The sequence below is a fragment of the Dermacentor silvarum genome, chromosome 5 (assembly GCF_013339745.2).
Source record: "Dermacentor silvarum isolate Dsil-2018 chromosome 5, BIME_Dsil_1.4, whole genome shotgun sequence".
Taxonomy (NCBI): Eukaryota; Metazoa; Arthropoda; class Arachnida; order Ixodida; family Ixodidae; genus Dermacentor; species Dermacentor silvarum.
Genome location: NC_051158.1, coordinates 61,472,460 through 61,481,399, shown reverse-complemented (window position 1 = coordinate 61,481,399; position 8,940 = coordinate 61,472,460). Strand labels below are relative to the sequence as shown.

The 8,940-nt window shown below is 47.5% G+C and overlaps 1 long non-coding RNA gene across 1 annotated transcript; it reads right to left on the bottom strand.

Annotated features, from left to right (window-relative positions):
* Nucleotides 1-356: 356 nt before the first annotated feature.
* On the bottom strand, nucleotides 357-7,354 carry LOC119452423 (uncharacterized). The gene is made up of 3 exons (XR_005191921.2): nucleotides 7,138-7,354; nucleotides 4,090-4,320; nucleotides 357-494 (listed from the first exon to the last, which is right to left on the bottom strand). It is a non-coding gene; the product is annotated as an uncharacterized LOC119452423 (long non-coding RNA).
* Between the last annotated feature and the right edge of the window lie 1,586 nt (nucleotides 7,355-8,940).

Genomic DNA, 8,940 nt, shown 5'->3' with positions numbered 1-8,940 from the left:
CGAAATTGCGCGTTCATCGGGGAGATGTGTTCAGGTTTACCTGGGCGCGGTGTACACCGTGCTGTCTATTTATAGTATGGAATGTTACAATTAATACCCCCCTTAAACTACTATACTTGCTTCGTAGCTCTCTTACTAATTTGCTATCGCAATCGATGCTTCGCCTTTCGGCCGAAACTGCGATTTTTTTAAAAACAAATTTCATGTCAAAGATGGCCCCACGCTGGAACGTTCTTTGTTCGGCCACTGTAATCAGTGATAACTTAGAAACAGTCAGTTCACAACTGTACCGAGGCTCTCTGCAGGGTAGTTGAGGACCCAATCAGCGGAAGAGCTGAGCAGACCATGCTGGAGGAAGACTACTGGCTTCGGCTCTTTTGGCGTGCCGCTGCTTGTGACCATCCGGCATGCGCTGGATGTTGATGACGAAGCCGTCGCTGGTCGTCACCCTGTGCTCTTCCACGGGGTAGCCCTTGTTTTCTGATAATTTCCGTCTGTGACCGAAGCGAAGAAATAAAACAAAAACGTAGTTAGCGGCAACATATTGAATACGTGCTGTACGTGACAATATATTTATGTCGGTCGTCTGCGTAGAGGAGGAGGAGGAGGATGGGGCTAGATAAGAGTGGATCTGAACTTGCAGAAGCATGCCGGCAACTGAGCGTCACCTTTAAATTGCGGGTATAAACATGCCACAGAGTAACCGCATCGTGAGCCAGTCTAACATACCAAAACAGGTCGAGGTGATTATTAGAAGCAAATGAAGAATGCTACCACTCTTAAGAGCTCACACAGTGGCCAATGAGAATATCTACTGCATGAAACGATCGGCAACGTTTAGCATTATACTTGCTAAATCTCACCACTCACAGAATAGATCGGTATCTGTAAGAAACTTCCGAAGGATGCGAAACACTTCTTTCCTGAATACCCACTGCACCTGTGGGAAGACTCATCCGCGGTCGCTCACGGAGCCACTCTGTGTTTCAGCCCGTCAAGGAGAGTCTGTCGCTCTTCCACAAATTCTGGGCGATGTGTGCTTGACTTGTCTTAAGCAAAAGAAACATGGTACGATTCCGTGTGCGCTCCGACGTACGGTCTGTCGTTTCACTAACCGCACTGAACGAAATATACTAGCAGCAGAAACTATCATATTTCAGACCCGTCGAGTGTCGTATCGAACTCCGTGACGAATACCACATGCCTCCTGCGTACGCTCTTATCTCGGACATTGAAATTCGATTGTTGTCGACATTACCGCAGTTTTGTGGCCGACCAGAGCGCATAGTGCTTGTCGTTGCGGGCTTTAAAAAGCGCACACTTTATGACAGGGACGAAAGAAAGAAAGACAGACAGACACAGGAAGGGTTAAAAGTTCCTTGTCGTTAACACTAGCAGACGAGCACCTAACTTTAAGTGTGCGCTTGCAACACATTGCTTCAATCTACCCTTTCTCGATGGGTGCGAAATGCAGGGAACATCCATGTACTTAGATTTAGGTGCACGTTAAAGAACCCCAGGTGGTCCAAATTAATCCGGAGTCCCCCACTACGGCGTGCCTCATAATCAGATAGTGGTTTTGGCACTTAAAACCCCCCTTTTTTTTAAATCTGCCATTTCTACAGTAAACCTTGCTAAATGTGTCTATCTGTAGCGCTTGCCATGTGTCCGCCTTTATGTTTTTGTTCATCTTTAAAGTGTGCGCTTGTTGCAACTTGAATGTATGAATCAACTGGCCCAGCAAGAAGTTCTTTCACGCCTGTACGTTTCTTTGAGGCTGCTGGTGAACGCTGTCAACCTACACGTAGGAGTTGCGTAACTTGATGGCTGCGTGAGCTACTAGATACTATGCGCGTATACAGTCTTATTGTTTGTAGAGTTGAACGATAAAAAGAAGAAAATCAGGGGACCAAGCTGCTTCAACCACGTGGGTTTGTTTTCCACCCGTTTTGCACACATACGTCACTTTTATGCTGGTGCAGGTGCGACCGGCAAGCGCTAACCGCAGTGTTATCACCAGTGGCACAGTGAAGATAGCACTGGGTTCCGATGAACAGCTTACAGACTACAGAATACGATGAGGAATCCACTGTGGCAGAGGCAACAGTTTGTCTGCAGCAAGACGGTTTGGATGCCTTCGTTAAGCCTCGACTGCAACTCTGAGTGCTCGCCTTATCAGCTGGCCTTGAGCCAGTCCACGACGGTCGTGCGAGGATAAGAACGCTATCGATTCAGAGAGAAACACTGGGCCCTTAACCTCTTTTTTGCATCAACCTCTCTAGTATCTCTGCGTTAGACTTGCTCATCCTTATCATATCCAAATAGGGTAACACCATAGGCAGGTGAGAGCCTTCCTACCCAATAGTCATCAACTGTTGTTCAAACTTTCACTACAAAATGATCATGATGCGCATTCTGAATGGGAGTTCTAAAGTATCTGCGTAATCAGTTGAAATAAAAAGGATATCCTAAGCTTATCGACGGAGACAGCATCGCCGAAATGCTTATGTGAACTCTATAGTGTATAGCGTGTGGGCTTCTGCGGATAATTAAACTTAAAAACGGAGAGATGCTAAAATTTATGAGGCGAAACGGTAAAATTAATGAGGCCTTTGTGAAGCGGTTAGCTAAATTATATAAAATCAAATGCGTGCGTGCTATTGTGTTTATTTTTTTCATTCTATACAACCTATAACCTCACGCAGTGTATTGTTTATGCACTACGCTAGTCAGAAGCCATGGCATAATATAAACACCAAACCAGGCGGCTGTACTTTGTCAGACGTCGACGGCAGCGATGTGACGAAGACGAAGGCAACGCATGATGCTCGACGTTTACAGCACACAAAATTTTCTAAAAGATACCGTGAATTTTACGCATACGGCAAAGGAGAAATGCTTGGTCAGATTTCACGCGCCTCCCGAACAGTGTTGCACTTTCTAGAATGTACATTAGTACCAGTGCTTAGTATGCAAAACCAAATAGACCGCCCTTGTCATTTTCAGTCACAGGAAAGAGTTGAATACCTGCACATTACCCACTAGACATCTTTGATTGGCCCTGTTTCCGCGCCAGACTCATGACATGAATGCCACTTTGAAGCACCGCATGTATTCAACATTGGAGGAAAACCACAGCCAGCTTACTTGGTCTGGTTGTTATCATCACGGTCTACCTCAGTACAACGACGTGCTATAATAAGATCGCATTCTATAGAAAAAAAAAGAACAGTCGCATGGCACTCTACAGACTCTTTCGTGCTAGCTTTACAATAGTGTCTTCGCGACAGTCTTGCGTAGGTTCCCCACTTCCCCTCAGGCAGCTCAATGGGAAATCAAATGTATGGCATTTGCTTAGGACAGCACTATAACCACGAAAGAACGCAAGGAACATGGGCGCCAGTGTGCACCAAAATAAACCTCTCTGGTCTAGTAGACCGGCTCACGAAGACGGGCGGCTAATTACTATGACAAAGTGGTACCAACTTACTATCGAAGAAATGTGTTGACTTGTTTGCAGCGTTGCATGTAGGTAATAGGATTCAGTTACCAAATTAGGTACTGTCAATTTCCACCCAAGGTACATCCATTCAAGTCAGAGACGCTAACGCAGAACCTGTGCCTTATACGCTTTCGTCAGCTTCGTCAAACTCTTTGTTTTAATAAAAATGTTCGTGAGCCTACCGCCTTTCCCCATTCATTACCACGTAGGAGTGGACTACATCCGATCCAGCTGGCGCCTTAATGTCGAATGGAAGAGCCTACAAGATAGCTTGAAAAAAGGTTTTGCACATGACCTACCACGATCACTGTTCACCGAGCGACCGCGGATGGCTCTAAAAGTGGTCCTGAGCCTTCTGTTCGCATATCTGCGCGACACTAATTTTACCAACACATGCCAAAACGTCTTGGTGATCCGGGAAGAGGCCCTAAAGTGGAGCGATTGCACGGTCAGACATGTTAGGCTTAACACACGCTCGAAGCATCATCATCATCACCCCCCGGCCACGACAATCTCGCCAAGCCCCACAGTGATTCAAAGCACTGGTCCGCGGTCTGCAGAAGAAGCATTCCGAGTCGTGCACTCACAACATTCCTGCACGCATCTGGGTCGATGGGACCTGCGCCTTGGAAACCCCGGACGTGGCAGCCATCAGCACGGACCGACAGCGGCAGCAGTAGCAGCAGCAGAGCAGCGACGGTGAGCGTCAGGCATGTACCCTGGATCACGAGCAGCGCCATGTTCACGCTCGCCGTGTGACGTGGGACAGGCTGCTCCTGCGGCGCCGCAGCACCGGCTGTGGAAGCCTCGCTGTCTATCTGGAAAAAATTAAAAGAGCGCACCCCCGTCGAACAATCGAAACCGGGGAACTGTTTTGAATGTTATCGGTGACACTCGGCCCTCGTGATGCTACGCCACTTGAGTTGTATGCTTTTCGGAAGGTGCGCACGGAACTCGCTCCATAGCGATCGTCTATCCCCTTCAGATGCGAATTATAATCGACTGTCGATACGTGCGTGAAACATGCATATTATTATGCCACGGTGCTTGAGACTCCACTTAGAGCAGGTCATGGTGGTAGAACGACTGCAGTTTATGACGAGTCATCGTAATTACAGAGTAGTTACATGTGTGAATATTGTGAAGTCGGTCATGCTACGTGTCTTCGTAAAAAGGGTTGAATCACCCGCTCCCGCTCGAGTTACATGCACAAGTTATTTATTGGCCACACACATTTAAAGACAGAAAGAAAAATATTCGAGGTTGCTACCCACATGTCCCGCGTCAAACGTCACGTAAAACACGGTAGTGCCTTTACCAAAGCGGTACTCTGTAACGATACATATCACTCTGAAGTAAAATGGACGTAGTATGGGTTAGCAGAATGTTCAGTTTACCCTAAGCTGAATGTTTGTGCTCGATTCTTTGGTACCACTGCACAGAAATGGCAAAAATAGGTCGCGCCCACGAACGTGGACGCGACCTATTTATCTGACACCTATTTGTCTGAAAGAGCTAAGTAAGTAGTGAGGTTAGCTAACGCACTTAATTCCCAAAGAACCCAGGCTTTATTTCTCTTCTTGCCTGGCATGCGAAGTTATTTACGGACGTCGAAGAATAAAATGTTGCTAGGACGGGATTAAATGTTTCGATACTTGAACGAATCAGTAATCGAGCAGCAAGTTCCATGAGAGTTGCAGTGGAAGTCCCTTCCTTTCTTTCATTTTTATTTTTGTGTAGTCGAGATAATACGGTACACGAGCGATCAGCAAGATCTTGACTGCCACCGGCTACACTTTGATTGGGCGCGTAGTGATCGTGTAGTATATGTGACGCTGAAATTGTATCGGGTCTTAAGCGAGAGGCTCTGCTACATAATAATAAAAAAAAAACGCTAACGACTGGATACAACGCTAAGTAGACAGAACGACAAAGTGTGTAGAAGTTATTTTAGAGAAGATAGCGCTATTCTTTGAGGAGCGAGCAAGCAAGTAAATAAGCACGATGGCCGTGTCCACTCTCAGAGTTTTTCGGGCTGGTTATAATGTAACGATTCCATTCTGATGCTATTCGTTTTCCCTCTTGGTCAGTGGCACCACTCCACTCAAGTTACGTTATCACTGGGAACAACTGGCCGTGAATGGCTGATAAGACAAAAAAAAATTACGATCAAGCTACAGGAATCCTTACATTGCACCGGGCTTAGCGTCGAGCAAATGAATTCAAAGCTCGAGGAATTGCTTAAGTTTGCTCACATTATTTTCTTAACGCTCGTTATCAGTGCTGCGTTTTCCGAAAGGCGCATAACTGAGGCAATAGTGCTCTACGACTGAAACGTGACAGCCGCCGCTGTTTTGCGCCACCGGTGATCGCTGGGTGGTCGTTGTGGGACTAAATGCATTCACAATGCCTCACAAAGGCTCTCACTTTCATTGTATACCACGATGCATCAGGTCAACGTCTCCAGCGCCCGCAAATGGTGCAAGAAGCGCCCCGCAGCCATGTGCTCCGAGTATCGCTTTTCAGTAGCTGAGCGCCGTACATAAAGAGCAGTCTTTGCACGCAACAGTGCTAATACAGAGATTTAAGGTACGTACTCCCATAGTCCTGCGTCGGCATCAATAATTCCGCAAACGTCTCTTCGTAGCATATGCCCCTTGCACACCCCTCAGCGCGGCGAAATGGTGCGAAGACTCAAGTTCCGACCTCGCGCCACTAAGCCAGTTATTTTAGAAAGAGGAAACTGCGAGCAACCGCGCTTCGAGCGATAATATTTAATACGCCGTGAGAAGACCGAGCGCGGTGGCAACAGATGACGCATAGGCCTCGCGTAGACTCGCGTATTGCGTTTCACATTATCTAGGGACTCGTGACCGCCACTTAGTCAAATCTTGACGCTTAGCTCATGCTGTTTTTCCCAGTGAAATAATTAATGTCTAAGTACTTGGTACAGTGACTGCCGATAACGAAGAATTCGCTGTTGTGGTTTGTGATGGCATAATTTGCTCAAACTTCAGAGGCGCATACAGCCACGGTGTTCTTGTAGCTTTCTTGTCTAAATGGAACTGAAGAGTAGGTGAGTACGCTCGTGCCACAGTTAATTTACCAACATGATGCTGCGCGCATTTGAACGAGGTAAACAAAACGCCTCACAGCATGTATACATAGATTTCGCTTTGACGTGGTTTCGGTTCGGCGGGAGACAAACAAAATATTCAATGTTAGATACACCGGGAATACAGCAAGCTCAAGCCCAGTAGATGCGCTACGTGAATTACATCGTATTAAGAAGGTGGCGTGCTGAGAACCTTACGAATATTAACTAGCAGTCCAACCTGATTGCCTCTAATACCTAAAGCACAACCGTCTTAAATCCAATGGGTTTAATCTACAAGTGGTGCGAACTGCCGACAAAAGTAACCTTGGTAATGAGGAATTCACAGCTTATAAATACTGACATAAGGTTAACCTGATTTCAAACCTGTGGAAATTTGTTACGCAATGCTAAAGCCATGTTGTCGCAGAACAAAAAATCCGAGACACCAAATACAATTAACACTTCACACTTATACACAAGAAATGTATGTTTTTTATCCCAAAGTGTGTGAAACAATTGAAAAGTCAAGCACTCTCACCTAGCTGATGCGCCGTCACTCCACTGACGACGACGACAAACACTTAACTTCGCGTCCACGCCGGCCGGCGATTCGGCGACAACAATCGCTCTCGGGGGGAAAAACAAACTGGGCCCGAAGCCACCGCTATCCCGGAATCGGTCTTCGCTAACAGAGGGGTGTCAGGCCACCACAGCATATCAGCCTTTCTCCTCGTTCAGTCGGCGAGTCTCGGGCGACCCTCGCGTCTCTTGAACGGTAGGCGGGAGAGGCGTATGTAGAAACGGTATAATTGTCGTAGCTGTTCTACACTCCCCTCATCTTCTCTCCTCCTTTTCCATGTTATCCTCTCACAGATGGCTTGGCCTTCGAAGCACTGGCATCCTTTCGTCGGCGGCTAAACACACGGTCGGCGCAGTCTCTGGGTCGCCCCAGGCACGTTGCGGATTATGTCAGCGCACGTGTGCGGGCGTTTGTGAGAGAGAAGGACGGCGCGCCGTTGCTCAAACCAAGGAGTAAAAGCTGTCAAGGACAACCACAGCCCGCGTGTGCCAGAGCCTGTACACACACACACACACACACACACACACACACACACACCCACACACACACACACACACACACACACACACACACACACACACACACACACACACACACACACACACCACACACACACACACACACACACACACACACACACACACACACACACACACACACACACACACACACACACACACACACACACACACACACACACACACACACACACACACACACACACACACACACACACACACCACACACACACACACACACACACACACACACACACACACACACACACACACACACACACACACACACACACACACACACACCACACACACACACACACACACACACACACACACACACACACACACACACACACACACACACACACACACACACACACACACACACACACACACACACACACACACACACACACACACACACACACACACACACACACACACACACACACACACACACACACACACACACACACACACACACACACACACACACAAAGAAAAAGAAATCTGAGTCTCTATCTAACGCCGGTAACGATACCTGCTCATAGCAACAAACAAAATGGCAACACGCCGGTTTTCCAACAGTGTTCCGTCTATTCGACAGCTTCAGGAAGCTAGATATTCAGCCTTATTTCTATTCCGCCACGAAGCCACCTCACCAAAGTGTCTCGCTTCTTCTCGCAGCAGCGCTTTCGCCTCGGGCTAAGTCAAGGAGATCCCGCGTCAGTCAGGACTTCCGGCGCGAAATTAAAACTGCAAGTAATAGCACTCTGGTGTCAGTAGCAGCTTCTGGGAGTAATGCCATGGGGTCGAACGAAAGTCTAGCAGTGCACATTGCAAAACGTGCCACGTACGACCTGCGATACGCACTCGAATGCCTTATGCGCATCAAGCGCTGATAGCCACACTGAATACACAGAAAAATTCTGGTGGATTCGAAGCTAACTAGTTCCCTGCTGTTTTGCAAAATAACGAAGGACACTGCACGACGGAAAAAAAAAAAACTTGAGCACATTAGCTTCGCGCTGACAAAAAAAAAAAAAAAAATTGTGGGGTTTTTACGTGCCAAAACCAGTTCTGATTATGAGGCACGCCGTAGTGGGGGACTCCGGAAATTTGGACCACCTGGGGTTCTTTAACGTGCACCTAAATCTAAGTACACGGGTGTTTTCGCATTTCGCCCCCATCGAAATGCGGCCGCCGTGGCCGGGATTCGATCCCGCGACCTAGTGCTCAGCAG